The sequence below is a fragment of the Amphiprion ocellaris genome, chromosome 8 (assembly GCF_022539595.1).
Source record: "Amphiprion ocellaris isolate individual 3 ecotype Okinawa chromosome 8, ASM2253959v1, whole genome shotgun sequence".
Classification (NCBI taxonomy): Eukaryota; Metazoa; Chordata; class Actinopteri; family Pomacentridae; genus Amphiprion; species Amphiprion ocellaris.
Genome location: NC_072773.1, coordinates 5,708,407 through 5,720,849, shown reverse-complemented (window position 1 = coordinate 5,720,849; position 12,443 = coordinate 5,708,407).

Sequence of the window (12,443 nt, the reverse complement as noted above, 5' to 3'; positions counted from 1 at the left end):
GTTGCCAAATTTAGCGGGAAAGTCGCTAAGTTGGCAACACTGGTTTAGCCGCTAAACTTTAACGGCTGCAATGCAGAGACCTCACTGGCTGAGTAGGGTCACGTGGGATGTCTGAACTTGTACATAATTGGTCTGTGTTTCCTGATCTGATAACCAATGCTGTAAACACTGGAAAAGCTGCACCAGGATAATAGAAGCCATCCGTCAAATTTAAAATCCCATTACAATTTACTGATTACAGGTCCAGGGGAACCTGTTGACCAGCCCCCACTAGACACCGGCCCACCGGGACAGTGCCCGGTATGCCAGATGGCCAGTCCAACCCTGGCTGTATCTCACATCATAGAAGATTACAACATACCCTAATATGTGCCACGTCAGTGACGTAATGCATTTCAAGGGTTAGTAAGACATGGAGTGTTTTTGCTAAAAAGAAAACTGGAAAGGACGCATTAACACACAGCTGTTGTCCAACATTTCCCACGTAAACAACAGAATACAAAGTCACACGAAGCAATGTGTCCGTAGCACTGAATGGACTTACTGTGCAGCTGCCTGGTGTTATTTGCTTTCGTGAAAAACCAGATATTTTTAAGTTAAACTTTTTGAAAAAGTCATCTATTCAGAAACAGGACAAAAAAGAAAAGAGGCAGTTAGTCATATTAAAAGAGTATTTTTATTGCTGCACCTGATTAACATTTTGTGCTGCAATAATAGTTCAGTTACAGTGTTCAAAGGTGAAATATTGCACCTTTGCATGTGTGTGTCTCCTAGGCTACAGTGTCTAAACATGGGCGCAGATCCAGCATACGTGTTATAATAGTAGCACCAACGCTGCAACCTTTCATCCAACGTCTGCTTTAGTCTCCCACACCCATGACCCGTCTGAGTCCAATGACCAAGGTTTAGAGACACGTGCACACAAACACCAGCTCATGCACACGCGCATCAGGAAAGGGGCGGTAAGTATGAAGATTTCCACGTGCACGGATTTGGATATCAGCAGGACTGGCTAATTGGAACTCTTAGTATTTGATTTTTGATGAGGTCTTTGACTGCAGTTGGAGTTGAAACTGACTCACGCTGGGGATGTGATGGAGTTTTATATCCAAGTGGAAGCAGATTTCTGGGTTGTGGGATTAACTGTACTGTGCAACAAAAAGCAGAACTTAAAATCATGCCTAAAAATGAGTAGGATGAAGTTTAAGGTATTAATTCCTACCAGCTACATGTTTATATATAAACATGTAGCTGTCCATAAAGTTTCTTCACAATTTTAAGAATTTATTACAAAGACGGTTGATAAGATATCTTAACCAGATTTGTTTTATTGTAATCAATGTTCATTAAAATTTGTAATCACATTGAAATTGTGTGATTCAGGCATCCTGTTGGTGAAAGAGGTACTGTTAAATGAAACAGTGTCAGATGTTGTTAGTCGCCCACTCCTTCCTTTATCCAACACTGTCCCTGTCTCCGTAATTTTCTTGTGCCATGCATGAATTGAAGGACGTGATGGTGGATCTCTTCCATACTTAGTCCTGTAGTTTTGCTGAGTCTGCACATCCAATTTTGTCTCAATAAACCATGATACACATTTTGCCTTCTTTTGAGGAGTAGCCATTTTTTAGGGTTTCATTTAACAGTACCTCTTTCACCAACAGGATGCCTGAAACACACAATTTCAGTGTGATTACAAACTTTAATAAACACTGATTATAATAAAACAAATCCAGTTAAGATATCTCATCAACTGCCTTTGTAATAAATTCTTAAAATTGTAAAGAGACTTTATGGACACCCTGTACTTCTTAAAAAACTCCAACAACACATTTACAGTTCCATCTTGTTATATTTTTCAAGCAGGCTTATATTTTTTTGTTGTTGTATTTGTACTGAAATCATCATAGTTTACTGCACAAACTGATAGACAGCTAATCTTCATGGTGGTACAAGAATGGCTTTTTAAATTTTAAATAAATAAACAAAGTGTTTGTTTTGGAAGACAATATATCATTGTACTCATTATATCCCACATTATGCTCTATCCTAATAGTAAAAGTAAAAGGATGATTGCACAAGTTCAGAAAAATTTCCAATCCAGTTCAAGTCATTAAATTGTTTTATGTTTTGATACCATTTTCCAAGGCAATGCACACATTAAATATTGTAGACTAGCTGTAGTACCTGGCAGAGATGGTCGTCAGTTCCATGTTGGCAAGCAGAGGGCATTGTGGGGGTTTAACTAATAAAGGGGCACCATGACAAAGTCTTCAGTGATACATAATGACCTCCAACTAGCACATGTGGTCAAAATCCAGCAGAGATCAGTTAGAGTTTTTGTATTCCAGTGGCACATATGCATGTTACTATTATGTTGTGTATCATGTGTCAACAGAATAGAGTAGCAATATCAGTGAAGGATAAATGTCCAATGTGCTTAATTTGTACAATCAATTAGTCAAATGTTGATTGATACCATATTTAATTAGAAAAATCCTGCAATTTATTGGAACTACAGTTAATATTTAATACTCTAGCTACCATCAGGAGGCTGTTCCATGTTGGCAAGCAGAGAGCGTTGGGGTGTACCTGGTAAAGGGGCACTATGACAAAGTCTTCTGTGACAACTAATGACCCCTGGCCAGCAGGTGCTGATGTAAGCTGCATCAATTATATAGGTTTTGTTGTATTCCAGTGGCACATGCAGCATACCAGTCATCTTTATGTCAAGTATCATGTGTCAACAGCAAGGGGCAACAATAATGTACACAGTTTGTACAACAAATTAGTCAAATGTTGATTGCTGATGCAGTATTTAATAAGAGAATCAATTTAGTGGAACTGCTGTTTACTTTTGTTACTGTTTAATACTGTAGTGACCATTGTCATTGTGGCTTTTACAAAGTCCTCTATGATGTGTCATAGATGTCGTGCCGCATTCTGGTTGTGTTGCGGTGCATTTTGAGCTATGTTGCAGCGCATCACCCCCGAGTTGCCCGTGGCTCATATGCATAAAGTAGAAGACTTTATGCATATGAGGCATGGAGAGCAGATTTCTGTCGCCTCGCGAAACTTTCGGAAAACATCTAAACTAGCCGTTGTTGAACTAAAATGAGGACAGATTCAGGTGAAAATCAACAGAAAGAAGTTTGATGTTCTCAGCAGAAAAAGCAAACATGATGTGGGTCTGTCAGTTGTATCCAGATCCAAAGCCATCACTAAGAGGAAAGAGACCTGCCTGAAGGAATACAAACAGAAAAACCAAGTCCAGCAAATTCACGGACAGACATTTTGACTAGTATGACACCAAGATGGCACCAGAAGACAAAATCCTACAGAGGTTCACTATGGAAAGACAGCAAACCCATGAGAAGAAGGACAAACTGAATGAAGAGGATGAAGCTTATTTTCGCTGAACTATTTTTGTAATAAAAGAGAAAGTTTGCAACCAAGCCGCCATGTTGGTCCGACACCTCTACTGGACTGATGGTACATGTCTACAGGATCTGTCAATTTCTCGCATCCCATTCGTTGTCAATGTGAAACGCACCGCATTGCATGCTGGTTCCATTGCGGTGTGTTTCGAGTTGCGTTCCGGTGTGTCTCCCTGGAGCAGCCTGCAGCTCATTTGCATGAAGTAGACTCGACTTCTACTTTATGCAAATTTGGTGCGGCGAGCAGACTTTCGTCAAACGTCTGAACTAGCCGTCGTTCAACAAAAACGAGGACAAATTCAACAACTTATTTCTCACCTCACATGCTCTCAGAAATACTTTTCGCTGAACTGTTTTTTTAATAAAAGAGAAAGCTGCCATGTTGGCCTGATGCATCTACCGGACTTTTCAGATGCGACGCGTTTACATGCGAGAAAAACAAATCCTGTGGACACGTACCTTGAAGGTCTGAAGCGACTGTCATGTGATTACCTAGTGGCCCACTAGTGCACACCCACCGCAGGCAAAATTCAGATGCGGCGTATTCAAAATGCGAGGAAAAACGCTCCTGTGGACACACCTTACTTCAGCATAGCTCTGTGTTCGTATACAAAATAAATCCAAACCATTCCTTTCTACAAGAGCTTCCATAATCTCCTATGTGTCGGCTGAACAGCTCCTTTCGTTTTGTTATTCTGAGTACATAAAATTATTACACACAACCTTTGGTGTCAAAGTAGTAATGAGACATTTACTTTGAAATTCTATGAACTTTCATAAAGTAGTGCAAAGTAATCGGGATAAACATGGAAAGTATTTAGTGCTTTCATATGATCTGTGTGGAGGATGTCGGATGAATTAAACTGCATTATTTAGATGAAGGAAGTAGAGTAAATGTTGGCTCTCAGCAGCTCCTCCATCATAAAAGACTTCCATGGAGCACCTGTCAGCTGTGAGGGCCTCACTAAGCAGCTCAGATTTACACATCTACACCATGGACCATTTAACGCTGCTCAGCCTCGTTTCCTCCCTCTAGTGCCTGACATGGATGGAGCTGCACAAACATTTATGCAGCAGTATTTTTTAAAGGCCCTCCGCACTGTCTTGTAAATCTGCCCACTGCTTTGATGTCTTATCTGCTGGGCGTGTGTGTGTGTGTGTGTGTGTGTGGGTGTGTGTGGGTGTGTGTGTGTGTGTGTGTGTGTGTGTGTGTGTGTGTGTGTGTGTGTGTGTGTGTGTGTGTGTGTGTTTTCAGCTAGTCTTTAGAAATGCTCTGCCACTTTCCCTGTCACTGACCATCAAATTAATCACTTTAGGAATTTTATAGAACTAAATTTGTAATGGCAGCTTTAACGAGATCTGAAAGTAAATAAATATATATATATAAAAACATTTTTGTCCAAATATTTATGCACAGAATGATTCAAAGCACATTTTGAGTGCATGTGACATAACTAATAAAGCGACAAAAAATGGAGAAACGACAAAAATGAGACGAAAAATGACAAAAGTGAGAAACAAAACTACAAAAAATTGTAAAAATAATCACAAGTGAGACAAAAATAATCACAAGCGAGACAAAAAGGAAACACAAAACAACAAAAACATGAGACAAATGACAAAAATATGAGACAAACGACAAAAGTCAGACAAAATCTGACAAAAATGAGACAAAAAATGGCAAAGCGAGAAACAAAACTACAAAAAATAGTAAAAATAATCACAAGTGAGACAAAAAGGAAACAATGACAAAAACATGAGACAAATGACAAAAGTCAGCCAAAAAAAGACAAAATCTTAAAAAATTAGACACAAAATGACAAAAAAATCAATGAGCCAGCTAGTATTTTACTTTATGATCAAAACAACTTATCATCAGCAAATTGTTTTAAATTTATAGTTTTACAAATTGACCATTTCAGTTAATGTCTTCTCTGTAATTTTTACACTTTACAAAGTCATCCAATGCGTCGGATTGGACCCTCTGGTGGGCCGGTTTTGGCCCACGGACCGCATGTTTGAAAGTCCTGCTCCAAAGCAAAGCAGCAAAAAGTTAAATCAGGTGTCCAACTAATCCATCCAGTCAAAGTGCCCTTGAGCAAGACCCTGAGTAAGATTCATTCACTTTGGACAAACCGAGCTTGATTTAAAGTCAGAACAAATCATACAAAACGTTACAGTGAAGATTTCAGAGAGACACATTCTCCCTCCGGGAATGTTTCCTCTGATAACTCCAGCGGCGCTCTCGTAGCCCTGCTGTATGGGAAACACATGAATTAGGTCAATAAATTGAGACAGTGAAAACAAACCGAGTATCCAAACATTTTCTTACTATTCCCCGAGAGGCAGCGACAGTGTCGGAGTGATTGGTGAGCTGAAGCCTCCTCAGCAGGTTTGTTAAATGCTGTTTATGTAGCGCTGAGAGAGCGAGAGGCTGCAGTGATTTACAGGCCTCAGGGTTTCAGTGATGCTGCTGCAGGTCAAGGTAATGATCATAAATATGAGCAGCAGCAGGAGGAGGAGAATCATAACAAGTCTGAGAACGACTGCAAATTCCTGCTCGTGTTGACAGAAAAACAAGCGGTTTGTGGGCTTGTTGCTGAAACACCTGATCGGTGTCTCTTACTGATGTTTTTATGGATTATACTACAGCAACATGTATTATTATTGAACCTGGAATGTTTCATTTATAGGAACCAGCAGTGTGTTCCTGTCAACCTGTTTAGAAGCAAATTTTGAAAAACTATAAAAATATAACAAAAAGGGTTGCTAACACTGGCTCAGGTGTGTTTCTACTGAACTCTGTGTGGAAAAAATTAGCAAAAAAAATGTGTTTTTGTGGTAATTTTATGTCTTTTTGTAATTATTTTGTACGTTTTTGGTAATTTTTGTGTTTTTGTGGTCGTTTTTGTCTTTTTGTAATTATTCTGTGTGTTTTTGTTGTCATTTAATGTCTTTTTGGGGTCATTTAATGTCTTTTTGGGGTCATTTTATGTCTTTTTATAGTTATTTTTGTGTGTTTTTGTGGTCATTTTTTGTCTTTTTGTAGTTATTGTGTGTTTTTTGTGGTCATTTTTGTAGTAATTTTGTGTCTTCTAGTGGCCATTTTGAGTCTTTGTAGGAACCAGCAGTTGTGTTTCTGTAAACCTGTTTATAAGCAAAATTGGAGCAAAAAAAAGTTTACATTTGAAAAACTAGCAAAATATAACCAAAAGGTTGTGTGTTTCTACCGAAATTTTTCATTAATGTAATGTAAAAATACAGCCAAAAGATTTCTTACACTTGGCTGAGATGGAAAGTTTGACATGCAAAACAAATGTAAATTCCCAAAAAGACAGAGAACATCAGTAAGTTGCAAACAAAGCTAGCTATAATATTCTTAAACAGGACTTTATGAGTCATTTGTTTTGTGTTTTTGTGGTCATTTTGAGTATGTTTGTGTGTTTTTGTTGTCATTTCATGTCTTTTTGTAGTTATTTTGTGTGTTTTTGTGGTAATTTGCTTAATCTGGGACATTTACTTTTACTACAATTGATTATTGAATACAAACATAACCAGACTTTTCAATAATTTACTGTATTATGTAGAGTTACCTTTGTAATTATCATTACCTGTAACTGTAAATTACAACATTTTTGTCTTTTATAATGTAGAATTTCAGACATATACCATAAATAACCTGTCTTTAATATTTACCATCCAGAATTAAGAACTCTGTTTTACATTTAGAAATATGTATATAGCGCTAAAACATCAAAAAACAATAACAATTTATAAAGGATGAAGCAAGTTTTTGTTAATTATTGTATTTCTAAAAGACAGCAGTGTATTCTGTTGAAAACATTTTAGAATTCAGAGGAAACTAATTTCATTAAATGCAAAAAATATAGAAAAAAATCACCCAAAAAGACAGATCTCAGGATGTCAGTAAGTTATAAAGTCAGCAATAATATTGTTAAACTGCGCTTCAAGAACTGTTGTGCAAACATTTTTGTTTGTTTGATTCACTTTTTTTTGTTTTATGTCCAAAAAAGGATCATATTTTACTGTTTTTCACCATATTTTACAAAAAAACTGCACACTACTGTTAGAGTTTTACAGTCATTGATTACAGTGAAGCGCCACATTTTATGCAGTAACCGTGGGGCGTTCAGGGTGGCTGGGAGAAGTGGATTTTCTGGCAGTTTAGAGCAGTTTTCCAGTACTCTGGTGCAGTAGAAGCTTCACCGACGGTCTCCTCATCCAGACGTGACTCTAGTTTTCGTCCTCAGAGGCCCTTGAGACAGACTCACCCAGTAAAACAGTAAAAGCTCTGATAGGATTGTGTAGTTGCAGCTTTGTGTTTGTTTTGTGTTACTCATGCTGTCGGCTCGGTGCTGCTGAACACATCGGACTGAGCCGCTGTGCTCCCTATCAGCCCAGAACTGGATGGAAAATAAATATTGGACTTTCCATCGACTTGGAAGCTGAACTGAACACAATCAGCTGCTCAGAGTAACACTCAGGAAAATTGTTTATCCTGAAATGTAGTTTATTTTTAATTTTCCTGATGCTTTTTATAGTCATTATGTGTTTCTTTTTGGTCAGTTTTTGGTTTTTTGAGATCATTTAGTGTATTTTTGTAGTCATTTTGTGTCTCTGTGGTCATTTTGTGTGTTTTGGTGGTCATTTTTGTGCCTTTTTCTGGCCATTTTGCCTCTTTTTGTAGTTATTGTGGCCATGTTGTGTGTTTGTTTGTGGTCTTTTTTTGTTTTTGTTGTCATTTTATGTCTTTTTGTAGTTATTTTGTGTGTTTTTGTTGTCATTTTATGTGTTTTGTAGTTATTTTGTGTCTTTTTGTGGTCATTTCATGTCTTTTTGTAGTTATTTTTGTGTGTTTTGTGGTAATTTTGTCTTTTTGTGGTCATTTCATGTCTTTTTGTAGTTATTGTGTGTGGTTTTTGTTGTCATTTTATGTGTTGTAGTGATTTTGTGTCTTTTTGTGGTCATCTCATGTCTTTTTGTAGTTATTTTATGTGTTTTATGGTCATTTTGTCTTTTTGTGGTTTTGTTGTCATTTCATGCCTTTTGTGGTCATTTTATGTGCTTTTGTAGTGATTTTCTGTGTTTTTGTGGTCATTTTATGTCTCTTTGTGATCATTTTTCTGTCTTTTTCTGGCCATTTTGCCTCTCAACATAGTCATTTTGTGTATCTGTGGTCATTTCCTGTCCTTTTGTGGTTATTGTGTGAGTTTAGGTGGTTATTCTGAGTCTATTTGTAGTCATTTTGAGTATTTTTGTGGTCATTTTGTGTTTGTTTGTGGTCACTTTGTGTATTTTCGTGACCATCTTGAGTCTTATTATCATTATGAATCTGTTTTAGTCATTTGTGTTAATTTTGTGTCTTTTTGTGGTCATTTTATGTTTTTGTCATCATTTTGAGTCTCACAGTGATCCTTTTTTGACTTTAAGTGGTCATTTTGCGTATTATTCCAGGTTAGTGTGTCATTTTGTGTATCTTTGTGGTAACCCGGCTTTTCAATTCTTTCTTTATTTAGAATTTTCTTAATGCCTTTTCACCATTTTAAAGACTTTAAACACGTTCAACTTGACTTCTGAGGGAAGAAGTAGAAGAAATCTGTACAGTTTAAATCACAGACTTGACCTGAGAAGTTTCAGCTCAACATGTTCAGGTTTAATCCGTCACCTTCTCCTGCAGCTTTAAGGTCCAACAGCGTCCTCTAGTGGACGGAGGTCAACACTACACCAACATGTGAGGGAATTTATTTCAGGTTATCTGCAGTTCTGCAAGAACTAGAACATTTGACCAAATCACACACAAACTTCTAGGTCAGTGTTGTCTTTAATGTGCTGCTTGTAGAATTATAATTTAAATAAATGTCTATGTTCAGTCTCTTTGTGGTTGTTTTGCTATTCTTTGTAATCTCACTCTTTCATTGTTTGTTGTGTCTTTTTGGTCATTTTAAGTCTCTTTGGAATTGAATTGTGTAATTTTGCCATTTACTGTGGTCACTTTGTGTCTCTATGGTCATATTGTGTCTTTGTAGTCACTTAATGTCTTTTTGTGTTCACTTTTAGTATCTGTGGTCACTTTTGGTTTCTATGGTGATTTTGTGTCTCTTTACAGTCATTTTGTTTCTATTTGTGGTCATTTTGTGTCTCTGGTTATTTTGTATCTCTTTGTGGTCATTTTCTGTCTCTTTGTGGTCATTTTGTGTTTCTTTGTAGTCATTTTGTGTCTCTTCTGGTTATTTTGCATGGGTTTGTGGCCATTTTGTTTCTCTTTGTGGTCATTTTGTGTCTCTTTATGGTCATTTTGTGTCTCTTTATGGTCACTTTTAATCTCTTTGTGTGTCTTTGTGGTCACTTTTTGTCTCTTTGTAGTCATTTTGTGTCTCTTTATGTTTTTTGTGTCTGTTCGTGGTCACTTTGTGTCTCTTTGTGGTCATTTTGGGTCTCATTATGGTAATTTTGGGTCTTTGTGGTCACTTTTAGTCTTTTTGTGGTCATTTTGTATCTCATTATGGTTATTTTGTTTCTCTCTGTTGTCATTTTGTGTCTCTGTGCTCACTTTGTTTCTTTTTGTGTTCACTTTAAGTCTATTTTTGATTATTTTGGGTCTCTTTGTGGTCATTGTGTGTCTTTTTGTGTTTGTTTAAAGTGTTGTTGGGGTCATTTTGTGTCTTTTTGAGGTCATTTAGAATTTTTCCTTTCTTTCTCTCTCTCTGTAATCACTTGATTTCCTTTCCGACCAGAAACTTTGACAGTCAGCCGCTATCGTCTGTGACTTTGTGATCTAATTGCAGAAGCACAAAAAGAAACCAAGCAGCCGTGCAGCCGGCAGCTGCTCTGAATAGAATTAAACCACAAACACAACTATTAATGTGCCACAAATCAGTGTCAGCGTGCTGTGAGTCCATAGTTCATTCCTCTCATACTGCAGGAATACTTGTGTCAGCTGCTCTCTGGGTTAGTCTCAGTATCAGAGCAGCTGAACCGGATCTTACCTGGTTTCTGTTCAAACTAAAGAGTCTGTAAACGTGGATTAAAGCTTGGTTTGCTGGAGGTCAGTCTGTGTAAATAACAGGAGAGAAAACTGCTGCTGCTGCCTGGATATCAATAAAAACTAGAAAGTTTGATTATATTACACGCAAACATCGATGTTAGATCAGACTTTAGAACACTTTTTAATTTAATTTTAATTTAAAATATGAGCCATGTTTTGTTTCCTTTGTTTATTTTGTGTCTCTTTGTGGTCATTTTGTGTTTCTTTGTGGACATTTTGTGTGTTTTGTGGTCATTTTAAGTCTCACTGAGGTCATTTTGTGTCTTTGTGGTCACTTTTAGTCTCTGTGGTCATTTTGGGTCTCTATCGTTATTTTTATGTCTATGGTTATTTTGTGTCTCTTTATAATCATTTTGTTTCTATTTGTGGTCATTTTGTGTCTCTTTATAGTCATTTTGTTTCTATTTGTGGTCATTTTTTGTCTCTTTGTGGTCATTTTGTGTCTCTTTGTCACTATTTTAAGTCTCTTCGTGGTCATTTTGTGTCTTTTTGTGGTTATTTTGTGTCTCTTTGTGGTCATTTTGTGTGTTTTTGTGGTCATTTTTTGTCTCTTTGTGGTCATTTTGTGTCTCTTTGTCACTATTTTAAGTCTCTTCGTGGTCATTTTGTGTCTTTTTGTGGTTATTTTGTGTCTCTTTGTGGTCATTTTGTGTGTTTTTGTGGTCATTTTAAGTCTCATTGAGGTCATTTTGTGTCTTTTGGGGTCATTTTGTGACTCCTTGCAGTCTTTTTGCATTTTTATATGGTCATTTTGTGTTTTGTGTGGCCAGTTTGTGTCTTTTTGTGGTCATTTTGTATCACTTTTTGGTAGTTTTACTGTCTCTGTGGTCATTTTATGTATTTTGTGGTAATTTTTTGTCTTTTTCTGGTCTTTTTGAGCCTCTTTGTCTTTTTCTGTGTGGTCATTTTGTGTCTTTTTCTGGTCTTTTTGAGCTTCTTTGTGGTCATTTTGTATCTCTTTGTAGTCCTTTTGTGTCTCCTTGTCATTACTTTAAGTCTCTTTGTGGTCAATTTGTGTCTTTTTCTGGTCTTTTTGAGCCTCTTTGTGGGATTTTTTTGTGTCTGTGGCCATTCTGTGTCTTTTTGTGCTCATTTTGTGTTTCTCTGTGGTCGTTTTGTATCTCTTTGGCATTATTTTACGTCTCTTTGTGGTCATTTTGTGTGTTTTTGTGGTATTTTTAAGTCTCACTGAGGTCATTTTGTGTCTTTTGGGGTCATTTTGCGACTCCTTGCAGCCTTTTTGCATTTTATGTGGTCATTTTATGTTTTTATGTGGTCAATTTGTATCTTTTTATGATCATTTTGTATCACTTTGTGGTTGTTTTAGTGTCTTTGTGGACATTTTGTGTGTTTTGTGGTAATTTTTTGTCTTTTTCTGGTCTTTTTGAGCTTCTTTGTCTTTTTCTGTGTGGTCATTTTGTGTCTCTGTGGTCATTTTGTGTGTTTTTTACATTATTTTACATCTCTGTGGTTATTTTGTATCTCTTTGTGGTCATTTTGCATCTTTATGGTCGTTTTGTGTCTCCTTGTCATTATTTTAACCCCTCGACCCCTGAATTTATTTACAATTAAATAAAAAAACATTTTTTGTGTGTTTTTGCTTTCCAGCTGATGCTAAAATAAGTGGAGATTGTTAATGTATCTATTACACACAGAACATAGATACATAGATATATAATAATAATAACAGATATATAATAATTTGGTCCCACTCTGACCAGTTCTACCAGAAACCAGTGCTTGCAAAAGGTTCTGAAGTACGTATTGAATATTTATGAGTTGGGGGAAGCTATACGCTATCTTGGCTTCAAGGGGTTAAGTCTCTTTGTGGTCAGTTTGTGTCTTTTTCTGGTCTTTTTGAGCCTCTTTGTAGTCTTTTTGTGTTTCTTTGTGATCATCTTGTTTCTCTTTGTGGTTATTTTGTGTCTCTTTGTGATCTC